General features: G+C 39.2%; 1 protein-coding gene across 1 annotated transcript in view; it reads right to left on the reverse strand.

Moving 5' to 3' along the window:
* LRRC8C (leucine rich repeat containing 8 VRAC subunit C) overlaps positions 1-22,608 on the reverse strand; it is an 84,050-nt gene that overhangs the window by 37,667 nt on the left and 23,775 nt on the right. Inside the window, exon 2 of the mRNA XM_081087771.1 lies at positions 15,861-15,957. The gene's annotated coding sequence lies outside the window, so the exon portion shown is untranslated. The remainder of the gene's footprint in view (positions 1-15,860; positions 15,958-22,608) is intronic.

The raw sequence follows: 22,608 nt of genomic DNA on the forward strand, positions 1-22,608 counted from the left end.
AGCATAATTTTATTTTACTAAATTTTTTGTTTGTTTTACTAGTAGAAATGCAAATGATATCTTTATATATTTTTTAAACTCCAATCTCCAACTTGTTATGTAAGATTTTAGTTTGTCTAATTAAGTAATGTCTTTGGAAATATGGCATTTCAACTTTAATCAAGAGATTCTGGTATTTTTAAATTAAAATATATATAAAGTTTTAAATTTTTCTGCTCTGTGTCCTATTGCAGAAATCAATGTGCACTTCCTTTATTAAAAACATTTATTATCAAAAGTAATCTTAATGGCTTCATTAGCCAAAAACCTTTACCTCTCAAATTTATCATGGCATATAATTCTTTGTTAATGAATATTGGTAAAGTGGTTGCAAATCCAGAGTTTTTTTATTGCTTTCATTTATTTGACTCTTCCTGAAATTATCTTCATTCCTCTCAGGAGAATTTTAGTATTATATTTTCCAGAATTAATGACACAGAACAAATTCTACTCTTTTAACCCATGTCTTGAAGAATATCAAACTTATTCTACTTTGATTCAAACTTGATTGTTAACATTGTTCCTCTATGGCTATCAGGTGGATACAGCTAACTCATGCTTTGTTCCAGATTTTTTTCTGGCATCATCTTTAGACAGTACAATTATACACAGTTCAAGGAAACAAGGGCCCGTTCTATCATATCAGTAACATGGTGAGTGGCTCCTTAAAAGTAAAATTAAGCCCTGACCAGTTTGGCTCAGTGGATAGAGCGTCGGCCTGTGGACTGAAGGGTCCCAGGTTCGATTCCGGTCAAGGGCATGTACCTTGGTTGCGGACATATCCCCAGTAGGGGGTGGGGGTGTGCAGGAGGCAGCTGATCGATGTTTCTAACTCTCTATCCCTCTCCCTTCCTCTCTGTAAAAAAATCAATAAAAATATATTTTTATTGATTTTTTTACAGAGAGGAAGGGAGAGGGATAGAGAGTCAGAAACATCGATCAGCTGCCTCCAGCACATCCCCCACCGGGGATGTGCCCGCAACCCAGGTACATGCCCTTGACCGGAATCGAACCTGGGACCTTTCAGTCCGCAGGCCGACGCTCTATCCACTGAGCCAAACCGGTTTCGGCAATAAAAATATTTTTTAAAAAAAGTGAAATTAAACAATTCAATAATTCCTGAGCATGTAAAAATATGAATTCTACAGAACCTCCCCCCTCCTCCACTACATATATTATTCACCTATGTTGCTAAATCTAACAGTCAATTCTTAGCCCTCGCCTATTTGCTCTATCAGCAGCATTGGCACAATATGACCATATTTTTCTTTTTTTAAAAAAATGTTTTTAGTTAATCCTCACCTGAAGTATTTTTCTATTGATTTTTAGGGAGAGTGGAAGAGAGAGGGAAAAACAAAAACATCAACATGAGAGAAACACATCAAATTGGTTGCCTCCTACACGAGCCCCAACCAGGGCCTGGGCCAGGGAGGAGCCTCCAACCAAGGTATGAGCCCTTGACCGGAATCAAACCTGGGCCCCTTTGGTCTCCAGGCCGATGCTCTATCTACTGAGCCAAATCGGCTAGGGCATGACCATTCTTTACTTGACTTGCAGGACGTCAGCCATTAAATTTTCCTCCTACTTCCTTGGCTGTTCCTCCTTAACTTCTTTGCTGTTCCCTTCTCTTCTCCCTGGCCTATCTGGGGAGTGCCCAGTGCTTAGTCTTTGGGGTTTTCTTTTCCCTAACTCACTCATTCTCCTGGAGATACATCTAGTCACAATGCTTCAGTTAGCATCTGTACTAAACACAAATTTATACCAGTATTGACTCATGGAACCAGTTGCCTACTTGACATCTCCATCTGGAGAGCCACTAGACACATGAAATTCATTATGTTCCAAACCAACTCTAGCTCCATTCCCTTCTCCCTACCTCCTGTATGCCCACCAATGCTCTTCTCTCGGAACTTTCCTGTCATAGTTGATGGCAACTCCTCTTTCCAGCTGCTGAGGCCATATGTCTTGGAGTCATCCCTGGCTCTGCTCTGTCTCTTACACCCCCAATCCAACCTGTCAACAAATACTTATTATATGTTCCTTAATATGTTGTCTGTCTCCTCCAACAAGAATATAAGCTTCATGAAGGCAGGGACTTTGCCAGTTTGTTTTGTAGAGTGATGTATCCCAACTACCTAGAAAATACCGCTTGGCATATGGTAGGCACTCAATATTTGCTGAATAAATTAGTGAAGATGTAGTAATTATAATGAAGAAAAGTGGTGTAATTGCCTTTCATTTTAGAAATAATAATTGGAAAGGCCAAGTGTGTGTCTGAGTAATGTCAGGGGAGGACAATCCTGCAGCACAGGGCCAGGACATTTGCACATCTGAGGCCAGTAGGACAAAGAGTGCAAAAAAGGAACAGGCCAGAAACGCCACAATTCATTTATGGTTCTTCTCTGTTGTACCCAAAGGCTCCATAAATCAAAATAAAGTCATCAGGATATGCTCAATTATGAAATAACTGCTTTTCCTTTAGCTTGCACAGATGTAAATAAAAATCAGGAGAAAAAGCCAAGTTTTCCAATTACATAAAAAATGATATCTTTCTCTCTTGGGAGAGCATGACTCTAGATTGTATTTTACTCTGCAGCTGTGGTACATGAAACAAACTATTTCTAGAAAAATCCACTGAAGAAGACCGTAATTATATGGCTCTATAGAAATATATTTAATTTAAAAATTACAAGTGGGTTATAAAATTATAAAACCCGAAAGGCACTTCAGAGGTCATCTAGTCCATAACTCTAATTTTAGGAGTGAAAAGCTTGAGTCAAGAGAGATTAGGTGACTTGCCCAAGGGCCACAGCTAATGGTGAGTCCTGACTTCTAACCAAATCTTACTCCTCACTCTACTGTTCTTAGTTAATACTACATCACGCTGATTTGGATGTAATGAATCTATCATATACTAAGAAACAAATAGTTTAAACAGAATATCTCCCATACTCAATTTCTCTTTTCATGCTCCTATTTGACAATATAAATTTTTTAAATAAAATTTTATGAATACATTTAAATGATTCTTAAGCTATAGTGCTCTTATAGTCCCATAAATGAGAACTTCAGACTCAGAAGGAATAGTAAGAGGCAGGTTGAACTTGCAACCTGCAGGGGTCCAACCCCAACAGGTCCAGGGGTCCCCAAAGGTGTGGACAGAGTCGGCGAAGAAGGAATGACACGGAGACAGCATTCAGTTCATCAGCAGCCTAGCCAGGATCTCTAGCCACGTTCTGGTTAGGATCTCCAGCCAGGTTCTGTGTCCATGTTCTCTTGCTAGGTTCTCCAGGTTCTCCAGCCAGGTTCGGTCTCCAGATTCTGTAGCCAGGTTCTTCAGCCAGGTTCTGTTGCCAGGTTCTAGTCAGGTTCTCTTGCCATGTTCTATCCAGGTTCTGTAGCCATGTTCCCTCGCTAGGTTCTCCAGCCAGGTTTGGTTGCCAGGTTCTGTCTAGGTTCTCCAACCAAGTTCTGTAGCCAGGTTCTGTCCAAGATCTTTTGCCATGTTCTCTCCAGCGAAGTTCTTCTGTCTCTAGGTTCAGTGTAGGTTCTGTGTCTAGGTTCTGTGTAGGTTCTGTGTCTAGGTTCTGTGTATAGGTTCTGTGTCTCTTGGTTCTATCTTCTAAGTTCTGTGTTGTTACATCTGTATTTATACCAGTTGATTCCAATCCTATCAATCTCTATTCCAAAGGTTAGGGCATTTCTTATCTCCATTCCAGGGAGTAAAGATTATGTAGCTTAAGCATGATTGTTTGTAGTTAAAATGATTAATTACCCGCCTGGCACTTAGTTAAGAGGTTTTATTCCCTCCCTAACTTCAGGGGAAAATCCCTACCTGGGGAAACAACCTTTCTCAGAGAGGTGACCTTGGTTAAAACACATAGTGCCTAGAAGGTGAGCAAACATATTAAGAACAGTATGCCTTATATGCCAGGTCCCTTGAAACAGCAAGGATGGACCGGCTCCCGGCAGCAACCCAATATACTTCTGTATTATCATCCCCTTCAATAATTCGATGATGTCATACATTAAATTAATGGCCCCATCACATTTGGAAAATATTCCAATTGAGCTTGTTTTCCTAAGGGTAGTGGTGGTCGGGAGCCACATGACTCTTCACTAGCAATTCTTATTCTCTCTCATAACAGGAAGATGTTATACCTCTTCCTCCTTATACTTTGCACATATTTAAAGAAAAATCCCTTTAATCACTCTACTTCAAGCCGTCCATCTCAAGGGCTCTGCTTTACATGACAGTTTCCACAGTTATGTTTATCGTATTCATAAGCCTTCGAATCCACTAACAATTTGTTACATATGATCAGTAGCTGATTTTTCTCTCACAAGCATAGATTACCCTCATTTACTTGTACACGTGCTCTAACTAATTATGGATATAAGATATGTCAGGCACTGTGCTAGATCCTGGGGAAATGAAAACGAACAAAGCAGACAAAGTGCCTACCCTCACTCACGTGTATCCTCATGGGAGAATGCGCATTAAAGTGATTTCTGTAAAAGCATGATTTGTAACTGATGATTTTTAATTTAAATTTTTTATTGTTGTGACTGATCTTTGTACATGTGGTTATTGTTTCCTGTGCCAATGGTGCACTTTAAGAGGTGGTTGTTTTTATTTCACTGAGAATAGGGTTTATATCTTGTTTATCTCTGCATCTTCTAGAATACGGCACAATCCCTTTGAATAGACCCTAAATAAACATTTGCTAAATTAAATTAGACCTAAACATACACAGACACTCACAAACAAATACACACACACTATCAAGCATTTTGTAGTAAAGACCAGACTCTTCTATTATGTTATTACTAGAGGCCCAGTGCATGGATCTGTGCTCTGGTGGGGGGTCCCTCGGCCTGGCCTGCGGGGATCGGGCCGAAACTGGCTCTCTGACATCCCCCAGGGGGTCCTGGATTGCGAGAGGGTGCAGGCCAGGCCGAGGGACCTCACTGGTGCACAATCGGGGCCAGGGAGAGACCATAAGAGGGTTCCAGGGCGTGTCCAGCCCATCTTGCCCAGTCCCAATCAGCCGGACACCATCAGCAAGCTAACCTACCAGTCAGAGCGTCTGCCCCCTGGTGGTCAGTGTGTGTCATAGTGACTGGTCGAATGGTCAAACAGTCAAACACTTAGCATATTAGGCTTTTATTATATAGGGCTAGTGGCCCAGTGCATGAAATTCGTGCACTGGGGGGGGGGGGGGATTCCCCCAGCCTGGCCTGTGCCCTGTCACAGCGCAGGAGGCCTGCGATCCATCACCCCAAAGAGGTAGGCCCTGCCCACCCATTCAGGCCTCCTTGATGGATTGCCCCAAAGAGGTAGGCCAGAGCCAGGGGAGGCCCCGCCCCAAACACTGCAAGTTCCCGCCCACCCGCACCTGCTGTGCACACAGGCTCCAGCTGATAGGTCATTATGCGTGAGGGTGTCCCGACCACTTGCATATTACCCTTTTATTAGTATAGATCTTGTTATAAACTTTGACACTATGATAAATAAAAGAGTGACTATTATTATGTAGCTTCACATTATAAGTAATGATTATTCAAAGAACATCCACTACCAAAGGGAACGCTGAAGAAGAGGAAAAGAGTCAGGAATAATTTATAATTTCAAAGTTAAGGTTCACCGAAATTTTAATGCACAATGTTCTGTCATTTGATATAAACAGGATGTTCGACCAATGACTTCTTAGGTCTCAGCTTGTACCTAATGGCTGAATTTTTGGACTTCCTTATCAAAACATTACACTGTTAAGAAACAAGTGACAGAAAATAAATCCAAACATAAAAGTCTTGTCTATAATATATTGGTTTGGAATACTTCATTTATACATCAGTATGACAATAATAATTATTTAATGCTTATTCTGTATATTTTAAAGTAAATTTAAATTCAGAAATTTTTTTTCTTTTCTGAAATGAGGCTAACGTGTAATCTAATAGTCTTTAAAAAATTGGACCAGAAAAGATTATCACCAGATGTTACTCATTCCCTCCCTCATCTCTGTTATTCTGAATATACCTAGAGCCTCTCTGAGAAATATGGCTTCAGCTCTCTCTGCATCCTACTGGTCTTCTTGGTCACCTCTTCATTCCATGTTGTCTCTATCTCCTTTAAATCAGGTATAATTTTCCAAAAGGCAGAGTGTATACTTACCCACCCCTCCCCCTATAGGATCCCAAATCCTTGAAAAGACTATGTGTTTCCCCTCAAACTCTTGATATCATTCAAATGTGATTTAGACAAGGTTTCAGTTCTTTTTATCAGTCTCAACATTAAAAAATGAAGCCTAGAATTTTTTTTTTGTAGTTTGTAATGATTGTTTTCGAAGACTACTGGTATGTCTTCTTCCAAAGGAAAAAAAGAGACTGAGGTTTATCTCCAATCCACTTTTCCCCTGGAGCAAAGAAAGTCCAATAGTTGTAAGCAGCAGACATAACATGAACATACATGTATGTACAGGCCAGAAAATGCAAACCAAACAAGTTTGGAGAGTCTATGAGGAGGGCGCCTTTTTTTCCTGATGAAGGGATCCAAGGAGAGAAAAGTGGAGGAGAATACAGTAAAAGTCCTGCCTTTCAGAACATTCAAACTAATGTTTTTTGTTTATTTTTCACCCTCTGGAGTGTACAATAATCTGAAAAGGCAAGGGTCTCCTTTTAGTTCATATTGCTAGCTCCACAGCCTAAAATGCTCAATAGTTTGTTGAGTTAAATTCCAAATGATTCTGGGGCGGGGGGGGGGGGGGCAGGCAGGAGTTGTCTCTTTTGTTCCAACAGGAAGCTTGGTGTGTTTTACAAATACCTTTTCACAGATAGACTGTATCTATAAATACAGATAGACTGGTACTTATAAAAACAGTCAACCAAAAGTGTGCCAGGGAAGTTAAAGCAACTTGTTACCAAAACTTTCCCACTAAGCTTTTTGTTTTTAATGGGATAAAATTTTTAAATTTCCAGACGTTAAATACAACAAGTTGGAAACAGTAAACATTGCTCAGGAAACAAGAGATTGGTGTTTAAAGTGAGAGATTAAAAGACGAATGGATTTATAGTCTGATCATTTGTATTGCCCTTTTTATTATTAAACTCATCTTTCCTGGAACCGACCATCCAAAATTTCCTTTTTAAGATCAGGGATCTTAGAAGGATTCCTAATAGCAGAAAAACTAACTGCTGAGTAATTCTGCTTGGGGCTTTTCAAGAGGGTTCTCAGGAAGTCAGCTCATTGTCTTTCCCTCTGGTTGTGCTCCATAAAGTGATGGAAGGAAGATGTTCGGGTCTCCAGCCTCCAGGGAAGAAATAAAAACCCAGCGCTGTAGGAGGAAATCAGCAACTACCAGACGTTCACTGTCAGTGTATTAAAACTGCCATGAGCGTACCTGAGCATTAGAATATTTGGTTTCTGTCCATCCAACCAATAAATATTTAATTCAAGACTGCGTGCCTACAAGAAAAATATTTTTTTGAGTTTGGCTCTAAATTTAACATATTGATTTAATGGCCATCTTTTCCAAGTATGACATTATTTCTCACAGCAAAGCTAAATAAAATCTAATGTGATGATATTCGATAGTCCTAGAGTCTCAGATCCTAGAATCTGAGGGAGGCATACAAGGCTCTAGGACAGCGGTTCTCAACCTGTGGGTCGCAACCCCTTTGGCGGTCAAACGACCCTTTCACTGGGGTCCCCTAAGACCATCCTGCATATCAGATATTTACATTACGATTCATAACAGTAGCAACATTACAGTTATGAAGTAGCAACAAAAATAATTTTATACTTGGGTCACAACATGAGGAACTGTATATAAAGGGCCAGAAGGTTGAGAACCACTGCTCTAGGAGAAGAGGTCAAAGGCCACTTGCCTCTCAGACCTAGACTTTGACAAAAATCTAAACAGAAGAAATGCTTGGATTATATGAATCATTCAGGAAAATACATCTGTTTTTGAAGCGATTTATTTAGTCAAAAACAACAACAAGGAAGAACAACAAAAACTATCGCAAAGGAAACAGTGAAACTAGGTGATTGCAATTGTCAAGTGATACGTGTGGCTTTCAAAGGTCACTAAAAGGAGATAGAAGCAATAGTAGCAGGGCCTTGTGGTGCTAATACTGTAGCTGGAATGTTCTTTCAATCCCCTTTGCTTTGCAGACTCTGATACAATCTGCAGAGCTCAGCTCTAACACCATCTGCTCATGGAAGCCATCCCTGACCAGGTCAAATCCAGCACCAGAGGCCGCCACGGCACAGTGGACTTCCCTCGATGGCGGGCCCCTGTCACAGACACCATTCTCCATTCATCTGTGTGGTTCTTGGATTAATGTCAGTCTCCACTGTTTTCCCAGCACCTAAGAGTCTTTGGCACATAATAGGTGCTCAACATTTATCCATCAAATAAAAGAATAATGGATTAAAAACAAAGTCATGAGAATAGTGTAAGTGTGAGAGCTCAGACTTACTCATTTGAACACTTTGTCAGCAGTTTGGAATAAGACCCAACTCAATGCCATCTTTATAAACAAACTGTATAGTACTTGGAAACTATTTACTTGCCGCTGCTATTGTTAATCAGAAAGACGGCTTGGGGCCAGATAAAGTCTCCCTGAGAAAACTCTCTCAAAGACATGAGAACCCTGCCCAATTTAAAGCGGTGGAGAGACCTAGAAGATAAGATACTGAAGCTGAGCAATATACCAACTGGCATGGCGACACCTAGTTATCTTAAGACAGCTTCAGAAGTGGTTTTATCCAGTAACTTCATCAATGGGATGAAAAGGTGGATACGGGATGCTTAAAAGGAGCAAAACTAGTTCAAGGGTTGTTAAATTGGGAGGTTTTAGTATTAATCACAAATCCTAAAAAGTAAAAAAAAATCGTGTAGCAAGGTCACAAAAATTTATTTAGAACATTAGCTTTAGTAGAAAAAGCTAAGAAAGAAGCAAAAAGAAACTTACTTTTAAAAGCCAAACATTTCAAAACCTTTGTTGGAAGTTCAGAAGTAAAGTGGGATTTCGGAATGAGGGGATGATCTTTTGGGTGGCGTAGGGTCAAGGGAAAAGAGAACGTTTATGGAACAACTGTGGGATTTGTTTGTTTTTGGTTGTTGTTTAATGTTGATACTATTTTTCAGATGACCCATGTTAAAAACTTTTTTTTCCATGTTAAAAACTTAACAGACCAATGTTTTAGGGGCCTAAAAAATGGTTACACAAACATAAATTAAAATTGTTTAAAAACAAAATACATTTCCATTCAACAGAGAAATAGAAATTGGTGGGAAGACATGTTGGTTCACGTCTACTCAATGTCCTTCGTTACAAACAGGGTCAGAGTCAGGATTGTTGTGGGAAAGAAGTGGGGTTTGGGAGAATGAGACGGAGAGAGCCATCAGACCTTAATTCACCCTGGGCTCCTTCTGGAGGCTGAGAGAGGGATGAAGTACCATTGGATATTGCTACTCCAGGAGGAGAAAGTTTCCCAAGGATAAAAGCAGTGAATGACTTTGAAAATCTTTTTCTCCCTAGTAGCGCCTACTACAGGGCCTGGAAGCATTATTCATTCTTTCTCTGAGTACTAGAGTAGCTTTCATCTGCAAGACATTAAGCTCAGTAATGTGGATATACAGTGAGTAAGAGAGACATAACCACTGACCTTATGAACCTTACATTACGTTGGAAAAACAGGTAATAAATAATTACACAAAACCATTTAGTCAAAATTCGGATAGGTGTGAGGAAGTGGGAGTTTAGGATACTCTGATAGATAGTACTCTGAGGCGCCTGAGCTACTGGGGGTTAGAAGTGATGCTGCATGGAAACATGAAGGAGAGGTGAGAATGGTTATCTAGGGACAGTTGGAGGCGAGGGCCAGGAGAACATGCTGGGCCAGGCAGGATGAAAGGTCTGCAGTGTAATGGCTTTTTGTCCCCACTCTGAGATGTATCATTTTGCCCTCCATCACTCACTATAAATATTTTGTTTTTGTTTATTTTGAATTAGGGTGGAACTCATGTTTTCTGTCTCTGGAGACACAGGGTAGCCTGAGCTGGTCCTGATTCCGTGAGACCAAGGGAGCAGTAAGTTACATGTTCTCAGACTAAAATGGCAAAAAGCCACCAAGACTCACCAAGTCTTTATCTAAGGCATTTATGCAAATCTACCCCAAGCAACCTTTTTGTAGAAGCCTGTAGACTGAAACAGTTTTCCCTGCTGCTAAACTGTCTTCTAAAACACATGGACCAAACTCCACTGGGTCTCCTGGGTCATCCTCCACGTGACGCCTCAACTCTTGTTAATACAGTGTGAAGATGCCCAAAGTTCTGCTTGAGTAGCCCACGCTTGCACTGAATTTACAAAATTCTCATCACAAATAGTGAGCATCGTTCTAGAACCTCAGTGGGCCAGTCATATCAGTGAGGGGGCTGCTCAGTAATTTCCTGGGACTGAACACAAGTGGCAACTATGAGGGCCAAAGGCGGCTGCTCTCCCCTGCATCTGCCCAAACATGGTCCAGCCTGCAGGGTAGACGACACACTTAAGTTCCAGTTCCTGCTTAGGAATGGACTTCTGAGGATATTCAGTCTCTGGCTGGAGGATAGTCTCCTTTGGGCTGTTTTTAAATTTTCTTCTTTGTTCCCTTTGATATATCGTTTTTTCTTCCTTTTATTTCTTTCCTCCTGTCCTCCCCCTTTCCTTCCTCCTGCCTTCTTTCATCATTCGTTATCCAATTACTATGTGTCAAGTATTAGGGATAAAAGATAAATAAGAAGCTGTAGTCGAATATGTGGGGAATAGATCTGTAAACAAGGAGACTCAAAACGTGTTATCCCTTCTCTTTGCTCCGCAGCACTTTGTATGGATTCAAACCCCAAGGGTTTGTGTGAACCAGACCAGCATTAAAAAAGATACACGCCACATGGCCATTTAACCCCTACGGGTAGTTTGCCAAAAGGTCAGAGATATAAAACCTAGCACGAGATTGCCCTGGGATGAAGTAAAAATGAAAATGGAAATAAACAGCTACCTTAACTTTTACAATCTGAACTTAGAAACAGAATAGTTTGGGATAGATATTTTTTAATATAAATCCCCTGCTATATGAATTGTTGTAACTTGATATTCAAAACTCAAGAACCAAATAGATTTGGAGAATAAGAGGTACTATGAGCCTGGCCTGCATGGCTCAGTGGATGAGCGTCGACCTATGAACCGGGAGGTCACAGTTTGTTCCTTGTTGGAGCACATGCTCGGATTGTGGGCTTGATCGTGAGCAGGGGCCATGCAGGAGACAGCTGATCAATGATTCTTTCTCATCACTGATGTTTCTGTCTCTCTCTCCCTCTCCCATCCTCTCTGAAGTCAATAAAAATGTGTTTTTTAAAAAGAGGTACTATTAGAGATGCTATTTATTAAATATTTCTATCCATTATTTATTTTTCAATTGACATACAATACTACATTAGTTTTAGGTACATACTAATAACAATGATTTGATATATGTATATATTGTGAAATGATTACCAGAATAAGTTTAGTTAACATCCATCACAACACAGTTACAATGTGTTTTTCTTATGAGAACCTTTTAAATCCACTCTCTTAGCAATGTTGAAAAATACAATACAGTACAGTTAACTATAGTAACCATGCTGTACATTATATCTCTGGGATTTATTTATCTTATAAATGGAAATTTGTACCTTTTAACCACCTTTCCCATTTCATACCTGCTCCCTGCCTCTGGTAACTACCAATCTGGTCTCCATATCTATGAGTTCAGTGTTGTTGTTTTTTTTTAATTATTAAGCACATAGTGCTTATCTCTCTTTGTCTCACTAACTTCATTTACCATAAAGTTTTCTTGTTGCCTAAGGTCCATCCATGTTGTTGCAAATGGTAGGATCCCTGTCTTTTTATGGCTAAATTATAGACATAATATGCATACATATTTATCACATTTGTGTTATCTATTGATGAACACGTAGGTTGTTTCCATGTCTTGGCTATTGTAATAATGCTGCAATGAACAAGGGGTGCAGGTATCTTTTTAAGTTAGTGTTTTCGTTTCCTTTGGATAAATACTCAGAAGCAGAATTTCTGGATCATATGGTAGTTTTATTTTTGTCTTTTGAGGAACCTTCATGCTGTTTTCCATAGTGGCTGCACCAACATACATTCCCACCAACCTTTTCTCCACATCCTTCCCAACACTTACTATTTCTTTCTTTCTTTTTTTTTTATAATAAACATTCTAACAAGTATAAGGTGATATTTCCTTGTGGTTTTGATTTGCATTTTCCTGATTAGCGATGCTGAGCACCTTTTCATGTACTTGTTGGCCATTTGTATGTCTTCTTTGGAAAAATGTCTATGTAGGTCCTCTGCCTTTTTTTAAAGCAGGTTAGTTTTTTTTTCTATTGAGTTATATGAGTTCTTTATATATTTTGAATATTAACCCCTTAGCAGATATATTATTTAAGAATATTTTCCCATTCCATAGGTTGCCTTTTCTCCTTGTTAATGGCTTCTTTGCTGCACAGAAGCTTTTTAGTTTGCTGTAATCCCACTTATTTCTTTTTGCTCTTGTTGCCTTTGATTTGGTGTCAAATCCAAAAAATATTGTCAAGACTGATGTCAAGAATCTGACACCTTATGTTTTTCTTCTAGGAGTTTTATGGTTTCAGGTCTTAAATTCGTCTTTAACACATTTTGAGTTGATTTTTGTGTATGGTAAGATAGTGGTCCCGTTTCATTCTTTTGCATGTGGCTGTCCAGTTTTCCCAACACTGTTTATTGAAAAGACAATCTCTCCCCATTGTTATGTTTATCCATTATTTCTTAAACTGGCTTTTTTTTTATTTTTCCTGGTGAGAAGGTCCACAGCACTTTTTAAATCCTCAGTGGGATTTATAATCCCCCCAAATACGTAAACACTACACCAACAGTACATCAGCTATTATGACTATAGAAATAGCTGTGGAAAGAAAGCAGCTACTGGAATTAAATGAGAAAAAAATCAGAAGAACATGAGTGAGTCAGCAGGAGGGTATAACAGCTTTAAAGGTATCAACTTCAAAGAAAAAATGAAATTATTTGGGTTGTCTTAGTAACACCAAGATAAAATGTGGAAATGAAAATGTGAGACTTGACATTTAAGAAAACTTCCTTCAGCATAAGGTCCCTCACATCATGGAATGAGCTTTACCATGGCGACAGGAAAAAAACATAAACGGATTAAAGAAAGAAAATATCCAAGGGAGGAGAAGCATAGTAATAAGGATTAAGCTGAACTAATAAATATCCTGTACCTTTCTTTTCTTTAATTCACATTATTAAACAGGGGAGAGCAAAGTGTCTGCAGCGATCAAATTAGACTTTCTTCAGTGACATGTGATCTTAAATGATTTTAAATGTTCAGCTTTTGTATTATTTCCACCCACTCACTTTTCGCCAAATGGTACAGAACTTCTACTCATTCTAGAGCTCTGGCTTTATTAACAAGAAAAGGCAAAAGAAAAAACAAACAAACATAAGGAATAGGTTATATTTTCTATGCTCAATCTGTACTTTTTTTGGAGGTGATAATCTCTGGTAATTAAGACCAGACCGGACATTCATATCAATATAGCATTATAGTGGCTGGGGGCACAGCACTGAAGTCCAAGTGTCTCATTCTCAATCCTGGCTCTGTCTGCCACTTGTATGCTGGGTGACCATGAGCAGGTCACTAAATCCTTCTGTTTCCTCATATTTAAAACGGGAGAAAGGGTATAGCTTCTTTCACAGGGTTGTAAAGTATGTAAGGGATAATTGTGGCAAACACTCTAGTTCTAACTTGAGGTATCACACTAAAAAATAATTATTTATAAAAATATAAGAAACAAACTTTGAAAGAAACATTTGTGTTAAATGGGAAAGAAAAAGTATAACCATGAACTTGTAATATTTTTGTGCCTCTCAATTGCCCAGCATTAATGTTATCTGTTGAGCTTTCTTTTTAACTTCCATGTTAAAACCATGAGGTAGGTATTATCTTGGCTCTACGATGAAGGAAATGTGCAGAGACTAAATAATTTCTCCATGGTTGCAAAGCCTGTGAATGGCGCAGCAAAACTCCCACTCAGGTCTGTCAGATGCCAATGCACAAGCTCATTCGACTTCATGAGAGAAATGTTTTCGTCTCTAACAACCTTCTTTATTGGAAATTTAGCCCTGTCACCTATGGGCAAAAACATCTATTTGGGCAGTTCGCTATCTGAGGACTGAATTTAGGGCATATTTGCGATTTGCACACTCTAGCCTAAAATCTGGTGCTGGGAGAGAAGTCCAGTCTGAGGAAAGATTTCTTTAAAGGTTAGAAAGGACTCAGCTTCTCTCTGTAAAGGAATTACTGGTATGGGACTTACTCTTCTAGAAAAACAGAATTTTACCGCAGCCACAAGAGGCCTCTATGCTGTACTCTTGATTACACCAATTTCTTTTGTCTGGTGCTAATCCCTTGGGTGGAGAATGCAATTCCCAAATTCCACGCAGTTCCAACCCTTTAGTGGGAAAAGTGTGTGATTTCTAGGAACTCAGTGCAGCAAAGCAACAAGAACCCTCTGTACCGGGAATTTGAATACTGGGAAATGTACACCAAATTAAAATAGAAGGACAGTGACTACTTACTTCCTTTTCATTGTTCTTGTTCCAATTAATTTGGGCAAGACAATTATTAACCACCTCTTGTCTCTAGAAAATGATTAGAATCTCCCTTCCCTGGTGTTTCAGTGAAGTGTTTTGCTTTATTGCAGATGCGCCCACAGAGAGGATTAGTTTTCCTTTAAAAAAATGGTTCAAATGTTCACTGCTTTTTAAAAATTATGACTCTGCATTTCGCCTTTCCCATTCAGGCCCCACAATGTTTCCAGAGAATTCCCAAGGGTACCTAATGTCTCTATCCAATCCATGGCGCCACAGCCTTAGTTCTGCCAACTAATTTTTGACGTGAAGACATATCCAAACGTACTGGACACCTCAGAAGTTGCAGCTCTGTCAGAGGAATCTGACTTTGAGGTGATTCACATCCACCTGAGTTCCCCAGCTCACGTTCCCTCAGCCACAGTTTTCTGCATATCATCAGAGGCCACCTTGCAGATACTTCTGTTACTGCCCTGCTTTCTATTTTACCTAAATTTCTTCATCCCAGCTTCCCAAATTCTTCCTTCTCAAGTCTTCCCCGATTTAAGGAACGCATGATCTACCTGATGGATCGATGTGGGGGTTGAGACAGGGAGATGACACCAAGATTTCTGACTTTGAAAATCAGAAAGGATGGGATTGCCATTTACTAAAGGGAGGGGGAAGCTACAGAGGAGCAGCTGTGGGGAGGGGGTGGGGAGGAGTTTCGCCAGAGACATGTTAAACCCGAGATGTCAGCCGTCCAGGTGGAGGGGCTCCGTTAACAGTTGGATGTATTAGACTAGCGTTGAAAGATCTGGCCTGAGGATGTACATTTGGGAATGATTAAGGTATAGGAAGTAGTTAAAGCCACGGGAGAGAATGGAGTCATGTAGGAAGTATATAGAGAGAAGAAAACGACCTAAGGATTTCCAGCAGCAAGGGGCATTTTCCAACCAGATGTGGGATTGGATCACTCTCTCACTTCCTGTATTTTACATTCTCTGATCATATTTACAATATTAATACTAACTTGCCAACACCAGTAGCACACCATCCCAGCATTCCCTTTTTCATCCTCCAAGTTACTTTTCTCAACAGCATTGTCTTAATTGATATATTACACATGTGCTTACTTGTGTTTTGTTCTGTCTCCCGCCTTACAAGGTAAATTCCATTAGAAAAGGGGGCTTCGTTTTGTTCACTCTTATCTCCCAGTATGCAGAACAGTGCCTGGAACAGAAACAAACAAACAAAATACTGAATAGTTGCTGAATGCGTGAATGAAAAAATGAGTGCATATCTATTCTAGAATTCTCCCACTTGTGAAACATATATAACAGAAACCTTTCTGTGAATACCAGAATTTAGGGTTAGGTGCACTTGGTTTTGGGGAAAAGAACCACTAGATTTCTTTTGCAACTCTGCACTTTTTCATGACACCTACAAAGAAGGCATAAAAGGCCTCTTAGGAGATTTATATGGAGGTTGAAAAGGAAAATCTTTCTTTGCCTTGTTCAGTGAGTTGGAAGAGGGAAGATAAGAATGAGAAAAGAGGTGTTCTCAGCCTGATTGATTTGGAACCTTGGGCTCCTTTATAACATTAGCAGAATCATATTCTTTCCTTTACTCTCATTGACTGCCTCAGTGACACTCGCCTGGCTATGGAATAAGGTAAAGACCACAAGAAGAGAAGAACAGGAGTGTGCTAAGCAACAGCAGTGCAGTAGTGACCATTGATGACTGGGGTCAAGAAACTCAATGGCAAATGACCAGCAACACACAAGTGCAGAAAAATGGGAAAGTGAGGACTGTGGGAAGTTATGGTGACTCAGAAGTGCAACAAATGAACAATACCGTCATTCTTTAAAAAAAAAAAGATACTGAACTTGTAGTATTCAAGAGCCAGAAAGGTAATCGTTTGCTCTAACAAGCATCATTTGGGTCCCTTACTAGACTTTGAGGCTCTATCTTTTAAGAGGAATCGGGAAAATATTAGATAGACATTTATTTAAAAGCAACAAATTATCAAAAATGTATCCAGATGGTAATCATTTCTGACTCATCTCCATTGCAATCACCCTGGTGCATGTCATCATCATCTTTCAAATGCATTATTGCAGTAGCCTCATAATTGGTCTCCCTGCTTCTACCATTGACTCAAACAGATAAGTCTCAACTGAGCAGCCAGAATGATCTATTAAATTATTGAGTTTCTCCTTTGCTCAAAATCATTTCTCACTTAGAGGAAAAGCCAAAATCTGTACAAAAACCTCACAAGATCTTCATACTTGGCACTCCCCCAACCCCAATACCAGTGGCATAGCCTTCTCCTTCATTCTTGCTTTGCTCCAGCCACATTGGAACTTCTTGAACAACAGGTTCACTCCTTCCTCAGGGCTTTGCATTTCCAGTAGCCTTTGTCTGGAATTCTCCTCTTGTTGTTATCTGCGTGGCCCAACCCCTGACCTTCTTCAGGACTTGCTGAAACTTATCCAGATTCCAACCACACTTCACCATCCCTGTCACTGTCACTCTGGTCCAAGCCTTTACCAGCCCTTGTTTGGATAATACTGCAAAGTCGATGTAAAATTACAACCCCACCCACAGACCCAGCACTCTGTCCTCCTGCCCTGCCTTAGTTTTCTCCAGAGCATTTAGTATCTCTGAACATAGTACATTTTTTAAAATTGATCTTTATTGTTGAAAGTATTACAGATCTCTCCTTTCCCCCCATTGAGCCCTCCTCCCTGCGTCCATCTCCTCACCAGCCTTTTGCCTCACTATTATCTGTGTCCATAGGTTATGCATATATGCATATAAGTACTTTGGTTGATCTCTTCCTGCCCTCACCCCTTCCCTCTGAGAATCCTGTCTGTTGTATCCTTCTGTGTCTCTGGATCTATTTTTTTGATCAGTTTATTTTGTTCTTTAGATTCCACATAAAAGTGAGATCATATGATACTTGTCTTTCTGTGACTGGCTTATTTCACTTAGCATAATACTCTCCAGGTCCCTCCATGCTGTCTCAAAGGGTAAGAGATCCTTCTTTTTCACAGCTGCAGAGTATTCCATTGTGTAAATGTATCACAGTGTTCTTGTCTTTTATCCACTCATCTACTGATGGGCACTCGGGCTTTTTCCAGATCTTAGCTATTATAAATAACACTGCTATGAACATAGGGGTGCATATATTCTTTCGGATTGGTTATTTAGGATTCTTAGGATATATTCCTAGAAGTGGGATCACTGGGTCAAATGGCAGTTCCATATTTAATTTTTGAGGCACCTCCACACTGTTTACAACAGTGGCTGTACTAGTCTGCATTTCCACCAACGGGGTACTAGGGTTCCTTTTTTTCCCCATCCTTGCCTGCACTTATCATTTGTTGACTTAATTGATAGTAGCCAATCTGGCAGGTGTGAGGTGATACCTCACTGCTGTTTTAATTTGCATCTCTCTGATGATTAGTGACTTTGAACATTTTTTCAGATGTCTCTTGGCCATTTCTATGTGCACTTTGGAGAAGTGTCTATTTAGGTGCTCTGGCCATTTTTTTTTTTTAATTATTGGATTGCTTATCTTCCTTTTGTTAAGTTGTCTGAGTACTTTATATCTTTTGGAAATTAACCCCTTATCAGATGTATCATTGGCAAATATGTTCTCCCATACAGCGGGTTCCCTTTTCATTTTGCTGATTTTTTTTGCTGTACAGAAGCTTTTTATTTTGATGTAGTCCCATTTGTTTATTTTTTTCATTGTTAGTCTTGCATAGGCATCTTATCAGTGACAATTTTGCTACATGAGATGTCTGATATTTTACTGGCTACATTCTCTTCAAGGATTTTTAAAGTTTCATGATTTACATTTAAGTCTTTTATCCGTTTTGAGTTTATTCTCGTGTATGATGTTAGTGGTCTAGTTTCTTTTTTTTTTTTTACATGTACTTTCCAATGAACCCATCACCATTTATTGAAAAAACTATCTTTATGCTCTTGTTTCTAATGTAAAATATTAATTGAACACAATGGCTTGGGTCAATTTCTGGGTTCTCTGCTCTGTTCCATTGATCTATGTGCCTGTTCTTGCGCTAGTACCAGGCTGTTTTGATTACAGTGGCTTTGTAGTATAACTTGATATCTGGTATTGTGATCCCTCCAACTTAGTTCTTCTCTCTCAAGATTGCTGCAGCTATGTGGAGTATTTTTTTTGTTCCATTTAAACTTTTGGAGTGTTTGTTCTAGATCTGTAAAATATGCTATTGATATTTTAATGGGATTGTATTGAATCTGTAGATTGCTTTGGATAGTATGAACATTTTAATGATGCTGATTCTACCAATCCATGAACAGGGTATATTCTTCCACTTGTTTATATCTTCTTTTATCTATTTTTTTCAGCATTCCATGGTTTTCCGAGTACAGGTCTTTTACCTCCTTGGTTAAGTTTATTCCTAAGTATCTTATTTTTTGTTTTGTTTGTTTTTACAATGGTAAATAGGATTTTTTTTAAAGAATTTCTCTTTCTGAGAGTTCATTATTGTAGTATGAAAATGCCAGTGATTTCTGGGTGTTAATTTTTTAAAATATACATTTTATTGATTTCAGAGAGGAAGGGAGAGGTAGAGATAGAAACATCAACGATGAGAGAGAATCATTGATCAGCTGCATCCTGAACACCCCCTACTGGGGATTGAGCCTGCAACCCAGGCTTGTGCCCTCGACTGGAATCAAATCTGGGACCCTTTAGTCCACAGGCCAATGCTCTATCCACTGAGCAAAATCGGCTAGGGCCTGGCTATTAATTTTTTATCTTGCTACACTGCCAAAATCATTTATTAAAACTAGTAGTTTGGAGCGAATCTTTAGTGCTTTCTATGTACAATAGTATGTCATCTGTGAATAATGACAGTTTTACATCCTTTTTTCCAATTTGGATGCCTTTTATCTCCGCTTCTTGTCTGATCACTGTGGCTAGGACTTCCAGTACTATCTATATATGTAAAAACCTAAGCAACCATTCAACTGAGTTAGGCCTGTAGTGCTATGAACTTCTCTCTCAGAACTGTTTTCACTAAGTCCCACAGATTTTGATTTGTTGTGTGTTCATTTTCATTTGTTTCCAGGAAGTTTTTTTTATTTCTTCTTTGATTTCATTGGTAACCCCTTCATTGTTTAATAACATGCTATTTAGCCTCCATGTGTTTGAATGTTTTGAAATGTTTTCATTGTAGTTGATCTCTAGTTTCATGCCATTGTGATCCAAGAAGATGCTTGATATGATTTCAATCCACTTGAATATCTACAGACTTAGTTTGTTTTGTAACATGTGGTCTATCTTTGAGAATGATCCATGTGCATATGAGAAGAATGTATATTCTGCTGTTTTGGGGTGAAATGTTCTGTAAATATTAGTTAAATCCATCTAATCTAATGTGTCATTTAAGGGCACTGTTTCCTTGTTGATTTTTTATCTGGAAGATCTATTCAGTGATGTCAGTGGTAGTGTGACTGAATTGCTTCTGATTTCCCCCTTAAAGTTTTCCAAGAGCTTTTTTCAGATATTTAGGTGTTCTTATATTATGCATATACTAGTGGCCCGGTGCATGAATTCATGCACATTGAAAGGAAATTAATTAGAAGAAATATTTTAATATCACTATTTGCCCTTTCTCTATAATAGAAGTGTCAGAGATGAATGAAAATTAGTAAAATGTACATGAAAATATATAAATTGATTAATAAAAAACAATAGCATGATATAACAACAAATATTTTCCATGAAATTTTTACTGTCAGAATCTTTGTTTATCATTAATTTTTTAAAAATATGCCAGGTATTCTGGAAAACTTACATCATTTGGACAAACGCTGCCTTTGCTACAACATTGAGTAAATTCTCCATCATATGGTTTTTCATCAGAGAAATTTAGGGATAGGCAAAATTGACATGTAAGTCATTCCACCACAACTGTGTTCGATAATTGCATCTTCATTTACCTCATTTTCACTAGGAAAGCAGTTCTTACCAGTATTGGTATTACTTGTCTATGACAGTTCTTCAGACATGTTCTGTTGACAATGTTGCTTTCGTTCGGCTTCAGAGGTACATTGTGCCAAAGGTTGTTCTTCTGATATATTCTGTTGACATTGCCACTTTCTTTCAGCCTCAGAGGTACACTGTGCCAATAGCTGGTCTTCAGATACATTCTGTAGACGATGCCAGCTTCTTTTGGCTTCAGAGAAACGTTGTGGCAATAGCTGGTCTTCAATATTCTGTCAACAATTTTGGCTTCAGAATGTCAACAAAAACGTAACGTCATTGCCCGGCACCCACAGCCACCATTTGTGGGCTGGGCTGGGCTGTGGGCCACATTTTGTGCCATGGCAGCGTCAGCTGTGATTTGGTGGGCTGTTGCTCCAGGGTGGTGGCAGGGCCTGTGTCCCACTTGGGGGAAGCCGAGTGTTGCTTTGTTGGTGCCAGGTCCGTGGTGCCATTTCTCTGTGCATATCATGGCCGCTCCTGCATTGAGTGTCTGCCCCTGGTGGTCAGTGAGTGTCATAGCAACTGGTTGGACAGTGGGAAGGACACTTAGCATATTAGCCTTATATATATATATAGATTTTTGCCAGGGTTACATCATCTTGTTGTATCAATCCCTTTAGTATTATGAAGTGGCCTTCATTATCTCTTGTTATGGCCTTCATTTTGAAGTCTATTTTGTCAGATATGAGTATTGCTACCCCAGCTTTTCTTTTCATTTCCATTTACATGGAATATTTTTTCCATCCCTTCAGTTTCACCCTGCATTATTTTTTTTTGTTCTGAGGTGGGTCTCTTGTAGACGGCATATATATGGGTCTTGTTTTCTTATCCATTCAACTACGCTATGTCTTTTTATTGGTGCATTTAATCCATTTACATTTAAGTCTATTATTGACAGGTACTTATTTGTTGCCATTTTAATTCTTTATGCCCGTGTTCCTCCCTTTCTCTCTATTTCTTCTTCTTACAACAGTCCTATTAGCATTTCTTGGTTTGCTGGTTTGATGGTAATAAACTCCTTTAGCCATTTTTGGGGTGTGTGTGTGTGTGTGTGTCTGTGAAGCTCCTAATTTCACCTTCAATTTTGAATGATATCCTTGCTGGACAGAGTGGTCTTAGATTCAGTCCCTTGCTTTTCATTACTTTGTATACTTCAGGCCTGAAGTGTTTCTATTGAGAAGTCAGATGATAGTTTAATGGGAGCTCCATAGGTAATTTTCTCTCTCTCTCTCGCAGCCTTTAAGATTCTTTCTTTGTCTTTAACATTTTCCATTTTAATTATGATGTGTCTTGGTGTGAGTCTTTTTGGTTCATCTTGATTGGAATTTTCTGTGTTTCCTGGACTTCTGTGATTATTTTTCTTTACCAGGTCAGGGGAGTTTCCTGTCATTATTTCTTCAAATAGCTTCTCTATTCCTTGCTCAGATTCTTCTTCTGGTACCCCTATTATGTGTATGCTCTTAGTTTTATGTCGTCCCAGAACTCCCTTAAACTCTCCTCCTGCTTTTTAATTTTTTTCCCAATTGCTTATCTGAATGGGTGTTTTTTCTACCTTGTCTTTTAATTCACTTATTTGATCCTCAGCTTCTTCTAGTCTATTGTTGAATCCTTCCAGTGTATTCTTTTTCTTTTTAAATATATTTTTTATTTATTTCAGAGAGGAAGGGAGGAGAGAGATAGAAACATCAATGATTAGAGAGAATCATTGATCAGTTGCCTCTTGCATGCCCCCAAGTGGGGATCGAGCCCACAACCCAGGTACATACATGCCTTTGATCAGAATCGAACCTGGGACCCTTCACTCTATCCACTGAGCCAAATCAGCTAGGGTCTTCCAG

This window comes from Myotis nattereri, assembly GCF_964212035.1.
Source record: "Myotis nattereri genome assembly, chromosome: 3".
NCBI lineage: Eukaryota > Metazoa > Chordata > Mammalia > Chiroptera > Vespertilionidae > Myotis > Myotis nattereri.